Source organism: Temnothorax nylanderi, unplaced genomic scaffold (assembly GCF_030848795.1).
Source record: "Temnothorax nylanderi isolate EJ_2023f unplaced genomic scaffold, tnyl_v1.0 TNYL_tig0444_pilon, whole genome shotgun sequence".
In the NCBI taxonomy this organism is placed as follows: domain Eukaryota; kingdom Metazoa; phylum Arthropoda; class Insecta; order Hymenoptera; family Formicidae; genus Temnothorax; species Temnothorax nylanderi.
The window spans coordinates 37,893-56,325 of record NW_027249506.1 but is presented as its reverse complement, the minus strand read 5'-3'; the positions used below and the strand labels follow the sequence as shown (position 1 = coordinate 56,325).

Below are 18,433 nucleotides of genomic sequence, written 5' to 3'. Positions count from 1 at the left end.
TCTCGTATTTAAAATTTGACGAACAGTGGTATAAAAACGGTATCAAGAGACACGGCACTGTCTCACGTCAAGCAGTGCCAAGTTATAATATATGGAATAAATCATTTCACTTTTGATTCTACAGCTTTTGAAATAATATACATCTTAATTTATCAATGCTTTATTATCGAAGTCAACAGTTCTTTTTTAATATATATTGACTATGTATGGTCATATATGATTATATATATTTACATATATATAACATCATTATATATGTTCATATATGATTATATATGATTATATATGATTATACATATGATCATATAAGAGACAAATTTCATATATAATTCCATTATATATAATCATATATATTTATATATAATTATATATAATCTTTTTTTCCCGGGTAATTATATATAGGGTGCACTACTCACATATTATTATATCTGGCTTTACATACATTTATATACAATTAGATATGGTGCTATATCTGGTTGTATATGGGTCCACTAATTGTACGTGAGACCATGTATAATTAGATATGACCCCATATAAAAACATATACAATTATATATATATATATCAGATATAATCATATATGATTATATCTAATCATTTTTTCTTGGGTAAGTATAACCTTATATAGCCATATATATTATGGTCCTATACGCTTGTATATTATCATGTCTGATCATGTAAAAGTATATTTATAAGGTTAAAGATAATCATATATGAACATATACTCGGATCTATCCATAAGTTTGTATAACTGTTATAAATATTCTTCCAGTATTTTATTTTACTTGACAATCAAATTAATATGAGATATTATTTCTAGTTTCAATTTACACAATTGCGTTTTAAGTCCGACAAAGTTTATATTGACACGCAGTTTAAAAAACTGAAAAATGTATTTAATAATAATTGATATTGTGAAATATTATTAAGCACCAAGATCCACTTCGACCAAAAACGGCACTTCTCATTGCTTATGTTATTTTAAATTTTCGTTTTTTTTAATTTTGCATAAGACACTTAATTTTTTTAATTGACATTAATTTTTATTAAATATTTTTGTAAACAGTGAAATTTTACCTGTAATAATTCGTGAAAAAAACTGTTATATAATATATATTATAGTTCTTATAAATAAATATATTAATCGTATTATTTTGCAAACATACTTTATAATTTAAACTGAAAATAATATAATCATATATGAACTTATATAGTCATATAAGATTATATATGTGATCAGATCACAATATTGTATCTTAAAGTATCCGATAGATGGCATTCGATGGAATCTGTTTCTCGTATTTAAAATTTGACAAAGTATTATAAGAACGGTATCAAAAGACACGACACTGTCTCGCGCTATGGAGCGGTACAATTTTTGTATTAGTTGTATCGTGGAGTCCACTCTTATAATAAAGTGGCACACTTAAAAAATAACACTTGAAAATAATAATAATTTTCTGAAACTTATTTAAATATATATATGTCCTTATATATAATCTTATATAATCATATATGACCATATAAGATCTTATCAGGCCAAAATTCATGTAGGAGCGTATAAGATCGCTTCTTATATGAGCATATAAGACATAAGAGATTTTTTTTCCTATGACTACATTTCATTTTTGCTTCCTCATAGCTCATAGAGGAAGCTTTGTTTTCATAAACTTCGTATATGGACCTTTGATCGCATATAAAACTAGATCTAATCAACCAAATGTTAATGAATTGTATATGAAATAGGGGTAGAAAAGACCGAAGAGAAAATTGTTTTTTTAGTTTTCGATGCCAATGTGTTCCTTATGTTCTAAAACGCCGAAATATCGCATTAAAAAAAATGTCGGTATGTGTGTATGTGTGTATGTATGTATGTGCCAAACTTACCGAAATTTTTATAACTCCAGAACTAATCAACCAAATCTTAACGAATTATATATGAAATAGGGGTAGAAAAAACTGAAGAATATAATAGAATTAATAAAAATTGCTAATAATGAAAGGGTTACCGATTTTTATCTAAAAAAATCTATATGATTGCCCTAATTTCCGCAAATTTTGAAATATCAAGCTTAATTTTTTTTTATAGATAGAGTATCATTAAAGGTAGGTTGGTGTTGAATTTGGCAATGATCGGTGAAGGGGTTACCGATTTTTGCCTAAAAAGTGTACAAGTTATACATGTAATCTTATATATAGAACGTATCATTAAAGGAAGGTTGTTTTGAATTTTGCGAAGATTGGTTTAAGGGTTACCGATTTCTGCCTAAAATATATATAGGGTAGACCGAGGCGAATCGGATTACTAATTAGCACGATAAAATAGCTCGTTTGAAAAAAAACACTAACGAAAACTGTCTTAAAACTTATATTGATCCGATTCGCCTCGGTCTACCCTAAGTTATTTGATGGATAAAGTATCATTAAAGGAAGATTGTTAGTGAATTTGGCGAGGATCGGTGAAGGAATTACCGATTTCTGCTTAAAAAGTGTATAAGATGTACATGTAATTTTATATAGAGTATTATTAAAAGAAGGTTGTTTTGAATTTTGCGAGAATCGGTGAGAGGGCTTTACCGATTTCTGCTTAAAAAATGTGTAAATATCTTTAATGATACTCTATCCATAAAAAAAAGTGTGCAAGTAGAAATTTGCACATTGCTTCCTCATAGTTTTTAACTGTGCAAGTAGAAATTTGCACATTGCTTCCTCATAGTTTTTAAATGTGCAAGTAGAAACTTGTACATTGCTTCCTCATAGTTTTTAAGTGTGCAAGTGGAAACTTGTACATTGCTTTCTCATAGTTTTTAAGTGTGCAAGTAGAAACTTGTTTAAGTGAGCAAGTAGAAACTTGCACATTGCTTCCTTATAGTTTTTAAGTGTGCAAGTAGAAACCTGCACATTGCTTCCTCTATGAGGAAGCCAAATTAATAAATATCTACTAATAATTATGCATAAAAAAACAGGCTTCCTCATAGAGGAAGCAATGTGCAGGTTTCTACTTGCACACTTAAAAACTATAAGGAAGCAATGTGCAAGTTTCTACTTGCTCACTTAAACAAGTTTCTACTTGTTATTTATGCGTTGTTGATGATTAAATTTAAGATTATTGCGAAATATTACACTGAAGAGGGTCTAAACTAAGACCAATGCGTTTGTATTTTGTTTTAATTTATTAAATATTATTTATTATTTGCTATAAAATCGGCGTTTTGCTCTTATTTGCCTTAAGTTTGAAATTGATTGTATATCTAGAAAGCGTTATTCTTGACTTGATTTTTTAAATTATATAATTTACATTTTTATATCCTTTTAAATGTTACTAGGAAATTACGATATATATAACGTTGTAATTAGTTTTCTACATATCGCGACATATTAAATAGGGGAGACCGGGGCTAAACGGTCTGTTTTTTTCGGTGCCGATTTTTAACAAGAAAATAAATAATTTTAGTTAAATGTGGTATACCACTGTAAAGAGTGAACCTTTAGCTACAAAATTTATTAAGGAAATTTTTATCTACGTCGCTTTGTTTAACCGGTATAGAGCAAAAACGACAACGGTGGAAAAATTGAAATCTCAAAAATGCCGGGGCTAATCGGTCACACTGCATTTTTAATACATATACGTACATCTAATCCTGAAAAATGATAGGATACATTTTAATAATTGTTTTTTAAGAGAAAAATATAAAAATTTATTTAAAATTTTTATGCGAAACATTATTAAAAAATAATTGTTTTACCTATTCCATAAAACAATTTAGGCACGTTAATACAGAGATTAACCAAATCGTAAACTCCCCAACGGCACGTCACATTGTCAACGCGGGCAACCACGGGGAACACGCGTGACGGCGTTCCGGTGCCATAGGATCAGCGCGGACCCTCGAGCAACCTAACCAAGCCGCGTTTCTCGCGGGAGAGCGATAAATAGCGACAGGGGGGTTAGAAAAGCTCGCGGTGGAGCGCGACCATTTTACCGACTCGACGGCGTTCTCGCGCCGATTCCTCGACGCGCCGACGACGACGACGACGACGGCCACGACCACCACGACGACGACGACGACGACGACGACGACGACGACGATGATCACCACCATTACAACGGCGGCGACAATGACGCCGAGACGATGCGGCGAACGCTGGACGATGCGGTCGCACGCGCGACTGTCACTGACACAACGACCAACAACGACGATTTACCGCGGCCGGGAGTCGGGACGATCTACCGCGCGCGCGGCATGTCAACTCTCGCGCGGAAATTGCGGGATCTCAGAGCCGTGCCGTGCCTCGCCGTACCTCGCCGACGTGCCGTGAGCGCGAGCGATCTCGAAAACAACGGTCCGCCATCTTTTCGGTCGGCCAAAACACCCGTTTTGCGACGATACGTGCGTACCATTTCCCTCCTACACAAACTGACGCACGTGCAAGGGAAGACAGAATCACGCTCGAGGGAAACCTAACCTGAAATCGCCGTGAGCTGAAGTCGTGCGGTGCGCCCGGCGCGCCACAGTGACGAGATTAGCCCGATTAGCCCCGGGTGCTTGTAGACCGATTAGCCCCAAACACAAGTTTCAGGTTTGATCGCCCATGAAATATTAGACATCAACGATAATGAAAAAACTACACTGGATTCGTGCTCAGCATGCATTACTCATTATAATCACGTACTTCGAGATTTGGAGAGCAAATATTATTGCAGATATTACAAAATTTCCACGCGCAGAAAATTTCACTTTCACCTTCCGAAAACACGTTTGCCCTCGTAAAAATCATAACACGGCAAGTAACCTGCCGAAACTCCGTTGGGGTCACATGGGTACCATAAGCAGCGTTTACAATGTTAATAGCGAGTTCGCACAATATACAGGTTCCGAGATATTTGATTAGACGTATTTACCCCGTAGACCTTTTAGCCCCGGTCTCCCTTACATATATTCTTAATTCGGTCAAATGTATGATTTTTTTTAATTATTCGAAATTAATTTTTGGATAAGAAATTTGCGTAGCTTTAGAAATGAAAGATTTAATTGCTATCTATGACATCTATTACGATACTATTTAATTAAATCCCATATTGAATTGCACTTTAATTTTATATCGGGAATTGAAAAATTCTAGTTTTAATGTAATGTATCCTAATTCTTCTAATAAAATACAAGATAATTTATATCTTTTGTATAATTTTTTTACGTCACATATCATAGGAATTCCTCCGTATAATTATTATCGATTTGCGAAACGAGTAGAATTGTTTGGTTGTTCAGAATCTGTGATTCCACATTTTTCATAGACAACATATAACACGTTTATACTTTACATGGCGTGTTTACAAATTTCCCGGATGATAGACGCGTTTACGTAACATAAAGACGGAGCAGATTAATTGATCTGTTAAATATGCTCAGATGCTACGCTTGTTTTATATGTCAGTTCGTTTAACCCTCATACAGTAGCAATAATAACTTGTAAACGCACATACGATCTGTCCCACAAAAGCGTTGGCTTGATATCTGGAGTAATAATAATTATTTTCAAAAAACTGTTCTCAAAAACAGCTTTGTTGTATACGTAAAATACTACGACGCGATTACCTAATATTGTATCTAGTCTCCTTTATTTTGAAGTATAGCTTCACAACGTTTCGGCATGTTTTTAGCGAGTTTTTCGGCATATTCGAAGGTAATGAAAAACCGTTTTGAAAAGCCGAGACTTGTTTGTATGCGAAAGTTCAACTGAAGCTTAAGCTTTATGGAAAACATATATTTACATTGAAGCAATTATGCCGCCGTATCAGGGAGATATGGAAGTCATTACCTTCGGAATATGACAAACTCGTCAAAAACATGCCGAAACGTTGTGAGGTTGTACTTCAAAATAAAGGGAACTACATACAATATTAGGTAATCGCGTCGTAGTATTTTACGTATATTGCAAAACTGTTTTTTATTTTTTTGAATTTTATGATTATTTTTCCAGATATCAAGCCAACACTTTTGTAGGACTCTACATACATATACGTTTCACAAAATTGCGATAGACCTTTATATCTCTTGTACAATTTAAGAGAATTGAAAAACGAAGATAGCTAAAAAAGAATCTCGCCTATTTTATTAAGTGGTTTTGGGCCATAAATGCACACACACTTTACTTCTATAATGCATTTGTAGAGGAGGTTGGTAGAAATAATAATAACATAGTCTCAAGTCTCAAAAACGTGGGGAAAAATACTTTGGTGAGAAATAATTTTCGCATATTACTATATTACTATGTGTAATAATATTAACCAATTGGCACTAAAAACTTTGCACTATTTATTAAATATCATAATATGTAACATCATAAATATGCAATTGAGAGTATATTATATAAGCATAAGTTTGTATCTTGAGAAAGACATTTAAAATCAAATATAAGAAAATGGTGAAATATTATAAATTATAAAATTAAAATATTAATGAAAAAAATAGAAAATAGAAAAATAAAAAAAGAAAGATAAATAAAATATAAAATATAATGTAAAATCAAGAGACACGGTGTCTCGCGCCAAGTACACGCAAAGCGAGACCGCACCGTGACTCTTTTACGCGACGCGACGAGTTGTAAGTACCCGAGATTTTGAGATCTCGATAATGATTGAACGGATCGAGTTCTAAGTAGGCTCAATCGATAGCTTGGTCGATTTATATAATAAACGTGTTTTTATTTTTCCTCTACGTGCCCTACGAGCGGAGATATTACGATGCAAAGTCCGAAATGTAAATATTTCGATTAAGATACGTCGTTATTATTATCGTCGTCGTCGCCCTAAAAAATTGATGTCCCTTACACTTTTTCGACACTAATATCGCTTTTGATGATAAACCGTGCGCGCGTTATTATCGACCCAACAGGTAAATCAGATCGATATGACTTATGACTTATCGGCTAGGATAGAAAGATATCAAGGCTGCAAAAAAATTTGGCGCTGCTAGACTTCGAAATTTAATAAAGTACTAAAATTTTTGATTGAATAAAAAAAACAATAAACAATTTAGGGAAGAATACGATGGGAGTAAAAAAAGCAGCGCCAAGTTTTTTTACAAGAAAAATTTATTTATTTTATTTTTATTAAATATTTTTATTTTGTAATTAAATTTTTTAATTCTTTGTGATTAAAATGGTTCTTTGTAATATTATAATTTTGTTAAGGAGAATTAAAGCTACTACCACTTGGGTTGGAGGCGGCAGTGTGGTCTAGTGGTAGAGCGCCAGACTCGTAATCTGAGGAACCAGGTTCGAGTTCACTAGAGCCATGTAAACATGGAAAAGTTTTTTCCGAAAGCTGCGCCCTCCGTGCAAGATAGGCTCTTGTGCGGAGCAAACAGAGCTCCGTCTTTCGGAAAGAGACGTTAAGCCGTTGATCCAAAGGGTTAAGTGAGAGGAGAAGGGTAGTATTGGATGAGAATTGAATAAAGGGTTGGGAACGTTCCTACAAAAACGCCTTGCAACCCTGAGGGGAGTCAATAAACGTATTTTTATTTTTATCACTTGGGTTGGAATAGGAAGACTCTTGAATGGGAACACAAAGATATGTACCACTTGGGTTTTATTTTTTAAAAGTAGTTGCACAACAATTATTTTTCAAAGCAATATATATATTCTCTTTGTAATTGGCGCAATTTAAAGATTTCACATCTTTTTTTGAAATACATGTCACTCGGATTGAGTTAGGTAACACAAATTTATGATATAATAATTTTGTTAAGGAGAAATTGAAGCTACTACCACTTAGGTTGGATTTTTGGATTTGTACATATCACTTAAGTTGAGTTAGGTAACGTAATTTTGTGATATAATTTTGTTAAAGAGAAATAAAGCTACCACTTAAGTTGAATTTTTGAATTTACAAAATACATTGCGCGTGTACTTGGCGTCTTTTTTTACCTTTTTTTAAAAAAGGTAATTTAGTACTGATAAATAATACATAAGGTAAAATAAAGGATATATTGATTTCTACGCTTCAAAAAAGATTATCGAATGCCGCTAGATTTTATATTATATAATATAAATAATCTTCTTAAAATTTATAATTTGTTGAATAAGGAATGAAAATTTACAATACTAGATGCTTGCTATAATTTTTAAATCATACTTACGATCTTGCCAACTCACATTCACATTCACAACGATAAATATCCGTTCACCTCCAGAACGAATGTGGCAAGATTTAATTGTTTCGAATTTGATAATTCGCGTTTGATATGTGATACGACATAGTACGGTAACATATAATCAAACATTTGTTTTCAATTTTACGAAATTTTGCATTTAATTAAACATAAATTTAGATTAAATTTATTATTATGGATATTTTTTTATTTTTACTACCCACTTTTGTACGTATTTTTCTCTAAAAGAACTCAATTTGTTAATATTATTCATATTTTCTCGAAAACTCTTTTTAATGGGGAAAAAGTCTCGTTTTTTAAGCGCATTATTAGTATTCAACATACTTATTAATTGTTATATAACTTGATATCGTCATCTAGCATCATCATAATTCAATTGTTTCTTGAATCTTTCGCGATTGGCACACAGTTACCGGATCTCGTTATGGAATTAGTGATTGTCGAAAATGACTCGTATTCGGATGATCTTACAATCACGTTGTCGCATGGCCGCAAACTTAACATTGAACTGATGTTTCATGTTTCGTCATACCCGTACAGCAGAATACTGACGACCAAATTGGATCTGGTTCAATTTTATCTCGAAGGTTAAGAGAGCGGGAAAAGCGTTTGTTGCCTTCGTAGATGAGAACAAGATGAGAATCAGTAAACTATTTTAAAATATATCTCAAAAATTTAGATTTAAAAATTCAATTTTTAGTATGTCATTATTTAAGGAATAAATTGGATTTAAGGAGTTATATATATCTAGGAGATCAAAAAACAGAATATACATATATCAATTTTTGTGAACTTTTATGACAAATGTAAAAATAATGAACAAGTACATTTTTTGGCAAACAAAAATATTTAATATAAAATAGGCAATAATGTAAAGTGTATCAAAAAATATCAAAAAATGAAGAAGTAACAACAATCTTTAAGAATGCTGTCAGCTTATATAGTATCAGACATAATTTTACTGTTTATTTGAAACGAAAAACCAAATTAATTTTTGAAGTAGATGAAAAAACATGATTTTTATGCTAGCCATTTTCAAAAAGAATATTAATAATATCAAATTTTGTAGAATAGCAATAACTTAAAATTGACATTTCGATTTTTAATATTGAAAAAAAGACATTAGAAATGTAAAAAAAGCGCTAAGTATATTTTTTATTTTAACCCTTAAATGCCACACCTCTCAAGAATCTCGTAAATGACACATGGGGTCTAAAAGACCCCAGCATGAAAAATGTCTCCTTACTTATTGATTTTTTGATATTTAGTTATGAAAATTATTTTCAATGTTGTTCAAGGCTTAGAAAAGAGAATAAAATGCTTATATTGTTAAAATTTCAATTTCAACATAGTATAAAAAATTAAGATCGCCAACAGTTAAAATGTTGGCTCCAAAATCAAAAAAATAAAAAATAATAAATAAATAAATATGAGCTCCATATTTGGCGGGAACATTTGAAAATATATCATTCTAAAGGGTCTGGGGTCCGCTGGACCCCGGGTGGCATTTAAGGGTTAATAAAAATAGTATCTACTATTTAATAAAAATAGTATCTACGCAAAACTTAATATATGTTAAATGATGAATAGATAGTGTTCTTTAGCTTATCATTCAAAAAATGATTAAAAAACACAAGGAAAAAGACCAAATATATAAATGTCATGAAAAAAGAGTGAAATAAAAATGTTATACCAAGTATATTGAGGACAATAAGTAATAGCTTGTAAAATATATTTTTTGCACGAGATTACATTTAAAATAATATTGTACAATATTTTAAGAAATTCCTTTCTATAATTGCATTAGACATTAGACAGAGAATGTTAACATATAGGATGAGGAAGACATTGAAAATGTAGGGAAAACATGTACAAAATGATCCCTTTAAGGGATAAATTAATTAATGGTATGGAATAATGTGTTTCTATTTAAATCTTTAATGGTCTTTGGTTTAGTTGTTATCTAACTACAATTAATTGAAACAGTTTTGAATTAATGCTGCTAGGTATATATATATACAGGGTGTCTGAGACCACCCCTTTTCTTTCAAAAACTAAGCATTTTAGAGAAAAACGTTTTAGACAAAAATTGTATGGTTTTGAGGGGAACATAAGATGGTGTCATTGATTTGATAAGAAACTGAAGGTGTCCTTGACCTGACCTTAACGATGCCACCCAAGGCCAAATCAATGACACCATCTTATGTTCCCCTCAAAACCATACAATTTTTGTCTAAAACGTTTTTCTCTAAAATGCTTAGTGTTGTGCCGCCGCCTTGAATTGGAGATCAGGGCCGGCACCGAGTTCTTTGGATCCGCCGATTAGAGGGAGAGAGGACACTGGCGATATGTAGTTTGCAGTCGCGTTTAATAAAAGATAGTTTTATTGATACACTTGTAGATTTGCACTACCCTGACTTGCGGGTTACAATTAACGTTTCGTTGACTCGCGGTACGCGCTCGATTCTTAGACTGCCCGCCGTTCCTTGGAAGGGCGGGCTTTTTATCGCCTCGGCATTGCTGACTTAGCAGTCAGCGATTTTGACTTCGCGATCAACGTCCTAGCGGGCTGGTGATATCCCGAATGACCATATATGGTCATTACCGCGACGCGTGCTGGCTTTCGCGTCATCGGTCCTCGTCGCTAGGGTCGGATTACCAAGTAATCCGGCCCTCGGTGTTGCCAGGTGCCATACTTTATCGCGAATACGTTGTGCGCTCACAACATCCCTTCCCCCGCGGAAAAAGAAAAACTGAGGTAGTCGAAGTTTTTCGTTATTTATTTATTTGTGTTTTTCTTTTTCCTGAGAGGTTACACTCTAATTTTCTTATATGCTAATATGTATGCTGTGATTTCTCCTTTTAAATTCTTAATGATTCCCTTTTTTCTTTATTACATAAATAATTACAAGTATAATGCTTACTACTACTACTATTATGGTCGCGGAACCTACAGGATATACAATATTCTTATTCGAAAAAACGCTGGGTTGGTTATTTTCCACTTCTTTTTTAATTTCATCTAGACTTAAACTTAATTTGATTAATTCCGACGGATCTTTGATTACTGGTTCTAACTTTATTTCTTTTTCGGAATCTAATTTGTTGTCTAAGGTTATACTTTTTTCTATGGTATTAGTTATATTTAATTCTGGTAAATACATTTGTACGCCGGTTGTTCGCCGGTGCGCTATTAGCTCGCGTCGTGATCTCATGTTTCACCGCCGTGGTGTGTGTTAGCTTATCGTTTTCCAAATGAAATATATCGCAAAAATCGTCGCATCTCTGCTCTAACGCCTTCTCCTCTTTATTATTTAATTTAATTTTCATGCGTTTTTTACGTAATTTCTCGCGTTGTTCTTGAATTGAGTTGCGCTCTTCAGTCGCGGGTAATGTGAGTCCGTCAACCGTGTCATTCACCGGCATCTCTTCTCGAGTTACATGCGGTGTGAGCATCTGTACTGTCTTCCCGGTGACGTTTAATTTGCTTCTCAGACAATTGGAATCTATTGGTTTTATCATGCAACTTCCGATGAAAACTCCAGAAATAGGTTTTACACGTTTTACAATACCTCTTCTATTTCGATTTGCACCTGTCGTCTGTATGATTGTTTTACTGCGGGGGGGTTGAATTAGCTTCTTATACGGTCGGAGCTTAAGATTTACTCCGCCGATTCTCAATACGTTTTTCCCATGGAGACAGTCTGCTCTGTGCTTTTTGATGAAATCGATTCCTAGTATTCCTTCATAATCCATCGGGAAGTCGTCGTTTACCACGTATATTGTGGTATGACTTGTTTTCCCAATTTTATTGTGGCTTTTATTTTTCCAAGTTTGTACAGTTGGTGTCCTGTTATCCCTGTCAGTGCTAGTTTCTTTTCACGCATTTGTGTATTGCCTTTCAAATTTCCTATTTTGATAAAGGTTAGTGCTGCTCCGGAATCGATCAAAAAATTCATTTTTCCCGTTTTGGTTTCCTGCATCGGGAGTGTCACGAGATCTAGATTATAATTTTTACTAGTCTTGCTTGTCACTTGAGTAACTTGATACTCGCTCACGGCTCGCGCCTTATGCTTTCTCGGTCTCTTTTCCTCTTCACTGCTACTGCTGCTGCCGCTGCTGCTGCTATTCGATATTTCATCGTCCTTGTCTGACGTATGCTTAAACGCTTTCGCTGTGGTATATACCTGTGGTTTTTTATTTCCATCAGTTTTAGATTGGCGTGTTCTTTCCTTTTCGGGTCGGCCGTTCAGCTGCCAACAATCTTCCCGTTTGTGCCCCTCTTTCTTGCAGTGGAAGCAATATTTCTCAACTGTATTTATTCCGTGGGGTTTTTCCGCTCTCGGGAGAGAATATCTATTGGCGTATCGGCTAGTACGGCATTCTTGTCCGCTATGGCCTAGCTTTCCGCATTTATTGCACTTGACTCCGACGCTCTGAGCTTGTCGGGTTTGCTCTTGACCGTTTTTGTTTCGGTCGGTAGTATATGTTGCGCGCTGAGGAGGTCCTTTCCATTTCTCCTCTGACGTGGCGCCGGTTATTGTTTCCTGCAAAGTTTAGTATCGCTGCGCCCTGACTACCATTTTAATGTCCTCGTGCAGCCCGATCTGGTAATTATGGAGGGCCTGTACCTTTATACTGTCGAGAATGGCCTTCTGCTGCTCTTGTGAGTGCCCTTGGCCTTCCTCCATGGCTTCATATAGTTCTCGCGCTAGTTTTTCTACGCGTCGCCCGAATTCCTGCGCGCTTTCCCCCGATTTTTGCTTTAGGGAGTTAAACTCTAGTTGCAGGTGGGTCATACTGCGCTTGCCTAGATATTCTGTTTCTAGTTCGCGTTTTAACTGCGCAAAATCATGAATATCGCGCGTATCAAAATTTATCATGGCTTTGCCTTTAAATTTGGTGCATAACATTGCCTCCAAAAGTATTGATTCATCCGCGGGGTGTATGTTCTTCATTGCGTAATTACTGGCGTTCAGAAATTTGCGGACGCGCTCCCGGGATTCTCCGTCTATTTCGGGTATCATGTTTCGGGCTGCCTTTAGGCTGAGGCACCCGAGGTGATGTCCCGGTTGGTTTCGGACGTCGGTATGCGTGCGCCCGTAGGTAATGTCCAGAGGACCTTGGCTGCGCCCGCGGCGACCTATTTCGTCGGGGAGCTCATAGTTTACAGCTTCTAGCCTGCTTACGCGGTCCTGTACATCGCGCACTGCGCGAAGGAGTTCGACAGAGCGCTCGAATTCCGCGGCCTCTGAACGGTTCATGCGATCCTGCATGTCGCGCATCATATTCAGGAGGTCGTCTAGCACGGAGTCCTGTGCTCCTGGACCTGCTCGCGCCGGCTCAGGGGCTCGGCGTTGGTAAATTTCGGACGGTCGCCCGTTTACCGAGCGTCGCGTTATTTCCGCGTCGATCTGCTCTGATGTTTCCGGCATATCTCGAGTTTCGTCTCGGGGTGTATTAACCGGAGCCGCTCGTCCTGGCTGGCTCATCTTGTTGGCTCGGGGGGTGTAATCCTCTTCGGTCGGATCGAATACGTCGCTGTCGTAAGAGGTCAGGGAGAATTCTCCTCGTTGAGCGATTCTGCTAATCGTACTGCTTGCGACGTCGGAGTGTGCGTCTGTTTGTGTCGGGGTCAGTCTATCGTCGCCGTTACCGCAATTATTATTGTTATTTTCACGCGCTAAACTTGCGTCTATCTCGTCGAACGAAAATTCCCGCTCTATAATGACGTTCGGGTGCAGTTCTAGCACCGGTGTGCTATCGTCCGAAAATTGTGAGTCTAAATTCCGTCGCACGCGGTCTAATGTTTCGCTATCGGTATTTCTATTGACGCGCACGGGACTTCGCGAGCTATATTCTATCGCGCGCAGTGCTGGTTCGCTGTGTAGGAACGATGCGTTTCGGACGGGGCGGAATGGGGTGATTTCGCCGTCTGACATCTATCGGCTCTCACTATTTTTGTTATCGGCGTTCGCGGACCGTCTCGCGTCGCTCGCAAAGTTTTACATTTGGCGTTCGCAATGATAAATTGTAACGGACTTACAGTAACGCCGTGTAGCGCATCGCGTCCGTTTTCCGCTGAGTCGTTGTCCTGCAGGGCCGCTTCGCTGCTTCGTCGTCGCTGCTTCGCTGCGCCTCTGCTTCGCTGCGTCCCTGCTTCGCTGCTTCGGGCTGGCGAGTCTGTACGGTAGGTCGGGGCCTTCTCCGGTGTCGCTGATAACACGCGGGGGCTACTACCGTGGCTTTTCTCGCTCTGGATCTGGTCGGCTGTTCCTCTCCGGGATGTTTTACCGCCTTTTGATGATCCGCTCCTTTTTGCAGGCGTAAGTCTGGCAGGATGTCCTCTCGTCCAGTTAGCGAATCCCACCGCTGCCACCAATTGTTGTGCCGCCGCCTTGAATTGGAGATCAGGGCCGGCACCGAGTTCTTTGGATCCGCCGATTAGAGGGAGAGAGGACACTGGTGATATGTAGTTTGCAGTCGCGTTTAATAAAAGATAGTTTTATTGATACACTTGTAGATTTGCACTACCCTGACTTGCGGGTTACAATTAACGTTTCGTTGACTCGCGGTACGCGCTCGATTCTTAGACTGCCCGCCGTTCCTTGGAAGGGCGGGCTTTTTATTGCCTCGGCATTGCTGACTTAGCAGTCAGCGATTTTGACTTCGCGATCAACGTCCTAGCGGGCTGGTGATATCCCGAATGACCATATATGGTCATTACCGCGACGCGTGCTGGCTTTCGCGTCATCGGTCCTCGTCGCTAGGGTCGGATTACCAAGTAATCCGGCCCTCGGTGTTGCCAGGTGCCATATTTTATCGCAAATACGTTGTGCGCTCACAACATTAGTTTTTGAAAGAAAAGGGGTGGACGGGTGTCCCATTTTAAAAAACGCACCTCGATAATTCTTCAACGAAGCATTTTCAGCAAAAATGTTTCAGACAAAAGTTGTACGGTTTTGAGGGGCACATAAGATGGTGTCATTAGTTTGACCTTGGATAGGCGTTTGAAGATCACGTGAAGGTCACCTTCAATTTCTTAAATGGAAACCCCTATTTTTCAATGCATATTTTTGTAGCTAATCTCGAAAGCTTTTCAAAACACTATAATAAATTATTTTTTCATTAAGAACTTTTGGAATTATTAGGCTTGAAAGTTCTAGTATTTTGACATAAAATACAAAATATCTTGTAAAACATTAAGTTTTCGGTAATGTTACCTTAATACTTTTATGCACAGAATAATGAGACGAATCAATTGGTATAAAAAAAAGACATAGTTGCTTTTAAGAAAAAAATATGCAGATGCATGTTGCAAATTACATATTTTTTCTTAAAGGAACTATTTTATTTTTTCATACCAATTGATTTGTCTCATTATTCTGTGCATAAAAGTATTAAGGTAACATTACCGAAAACTTAATGTTTTACAAGATATTTTGTATTTTATGTCAAAATACTAGAACTTTCAAGCCTAATAATTCCAAAAGTTCTTAATGAAAAAATACTTTATTATAGTGTTTTGAAAAGCTCTCGAGATTAGCTACAAGAATATGCATTGAAAAATAGAGGTTTTCATTTAAGAAATTGAAGGTGACCTTCACGTGATCTTCAAACGTTTATCCAAGGTCAAACTAATCGAAGGTGACACCATCTTATGTGCCCCTCGAAACCGTACAACTTTTGTCTGAAACATTTTTGCTGAAAATGCTTCGTTGAAGAATTATCGAGGTGCGTTTTTTAAAATGGTACACCCTGTATATATATATGGGACGATTCACGTCACTTTTACCCCCCATCTGTCCAAAATTGGTATGGACGGATTTTAATGACCAAGGGCGGAAAATGTTTGTCTTGAAAAGAGCTTTCGAAAGGCGTGTGGCATATATGCGCAATTCAACATGGCGTCATAGTTATGGCTGCTTAAAGGGATAAATTCAAAATTTCAGATCCAACATGGGCAGATAAAACGGTGAAAAGTAACTAAATTCATATGAATCTCAGTATTTGGGAAATTTTGGGGTCGCTGATTACGAATCTGAACGTAAAATTGTGAAATTCAAAATGGCGGATCCAATATTGCGGATGCAAATATGAGAAACGGACGAAAATTCCAGTAAATAATCTGAAAACTCTTACTGGAAGGTTTTTTGGGTCGCTGATCACGAATTTGTAGCTAATTTGTTAAAAAACAACAGACAAACCGTGTTAATTGAAATTCTACTTTTAGCGTTACCCAGAGATGACGGCGTGGACGTGGTAGAAATTCATCTCCTTTGGAGTGCTTTATTTTCGTGAGTTCCCCTGGCCTCTCACGCTTCGGGGTGCTTTATTTTCGTGAGTTCCCCTGGCCTCTCACGCTTCGGGGTGCTTTATTTTTGTGAGTTCACCTGTACTGTAGAATGTTCAGTGGTTGCTCACTAGCAGAGTATTTCATGTACTGTAATCTCTTATCAGTACTCTGCTAGTGAGCAACCACTGAACATTCTACAGTACAGGTGAACTCACGAAAATAAAGCACCCCGAAGCGTGAGAGGCCAGGGGAACTCACGAAAATAAAGCACTCCAAAGGAGATGAATTTCTACCACGTCCACGCCGTCATCTCTGGGTAACGCTAAAAGTAGAATTTTAATTAACACGGTTTGTCTGTTGTTTTTTAACAAATTAGCTACAAATTCGTGATCAGCGACCCAAAAAACCTTCCAGTAAGAGTTTTCAGATCATTTACTGGAATTTTCGTCCGTTTCTCATATTTGCATCCGCAATATTGGATCCGCCATTTTGAATTTCACAATTTTACGTTCAGATTTGTAATCAGCGACCCCAAAATTTCCCAAATACTGAGTTTCACATGAATTTAGTTACTTTTCACCGTTTTATCTGCCCATGTTGGATCTGAAATTTTGAATTTATCCCTTTAAGTAGCCATAACTATGACGCCATGTTGAATTGCGCATATATGCCACACGCCTTTCGAAAGCTCTTTTCAAGACAAACATTTTCCGCCCTTGGTCATTAAAATCCGTCCATACCAATTTTGGACAGATGGGGGGTAAAAGTGACGTGGATCGTCCCATATATATATATATATATATATATTTACCAAAATTCTGTAAAGGGATCATTTGGTACCAGAGGTGTACAGAACGATTGCTGGGGTATGGATAAAATAATCCCGGGGGATTATTTTACCTCCAGTATATTAAGGGGGATGGTAAGGTTTGAAATTTCGAAAAATTCGATTTTTAGTTTTTTATATATTCTGGTAGTGTGATTTTTTAAGAATATTTCTCAGTTTGGTTTTTTGAGAATTTCGCAAAATTGAACTCAGGAAAGTTAAAAAGGTGAGTGCTGGCCGGCAAAGTGTCCGCGTGCAGGTTCGCCTTATGCTACACTTTTCCCTCGTGTCTAAAAGAGGCCAAAGCCGAAAAAAATCTGTGATGTTCTGTGATTACTGCTACAATGGAAGCTGACCTGGAGACGTCATTTTATAGCGCGGATAACTTTTGAGCTTCGTACGTATCAATTTTCTAGCTAAAACTAGTAGATATTCTAAACTTTAACTGTGTTTTTTTCGAAATGGCATTTTTTGCTAGTTTTGTCACAAATGGCTGTAGATATCGACTTGATTATTATTATTATTATTATTTTTTTTTTTTTTTTTTTTTTTAATGAAGATAACGAATTTTTCCGTAAACTGAACCTATTTTAGCGCACAGGAATTAATTTTTTATAACTGTTTTAACAATAAATAATTTGAATTTTTCGAAATTTTTTTTTTTTGGCTGCCATTGTTGTAATCTTGACCCCACATAGCACGTAATATTTTTGTAATATTACGTGTTATGTGGGACTTTTTCAAACTTTATGTTCAGTCTATAGAGGAGGATCTCGCCAACAAAATGGCATCAAAAAAATTGAAAAATTTCAGCTTGTTCACCAGAAATCGTGGCAAGAATAGAGCAGTGCGCAAATCACGCGGTCGCCTTCAATCATCAATATTACCCTTAATTATTTATATTCTTGGGACTTTTACGTCTCGTTTAGTTCGTTAAGAAAGCACTAATAACATGCTTCAAAAGAAAATTTATATACGTTTATTTGTTTGTTCATAAACGACATTTGAATTTTACCCAATTTTCGGCCGTTTAAACCTTACCATTCCCCTTAAGGATGGAATAAAGAACACAAAAATAGGTTAATACATTATTTATTATCATAAAAAATATATTATATTATAATTAACGTAATTAAA

General features: G+C 36.4%; 2 protein-coding genes across 5 annotated transcripts in view; one reads left to right on the top strand and one right to left on the bottom strand.

Annotated features, from left to right (window-relative positions):
* Positions 1 to 4,133, bottom strand: part of LOC139782836 (protein I'm not dead yet-like) — a 91,869-nt gene extending 87,736 nt beyond the window's left edge. The window contains exon 1 of the mRNA XM_071721921.1: positions 3,984 to 4,133. The gene's annotated coding sequence lies outside the window, so the exon portion shown is untranslated. The remainder of the gene's footprint in view (positions 1 to 3,983) is intronic.
* LOC139782838 (uncharacterized) overlaps positions 1 to 18,433 on the top strand; it is a 128,503-nt gene that overhangs the window by 91,013 nt on the left and 19,057 nt on the right. The gene's annotated exons all lie outside the window — the stretch shown is intronic.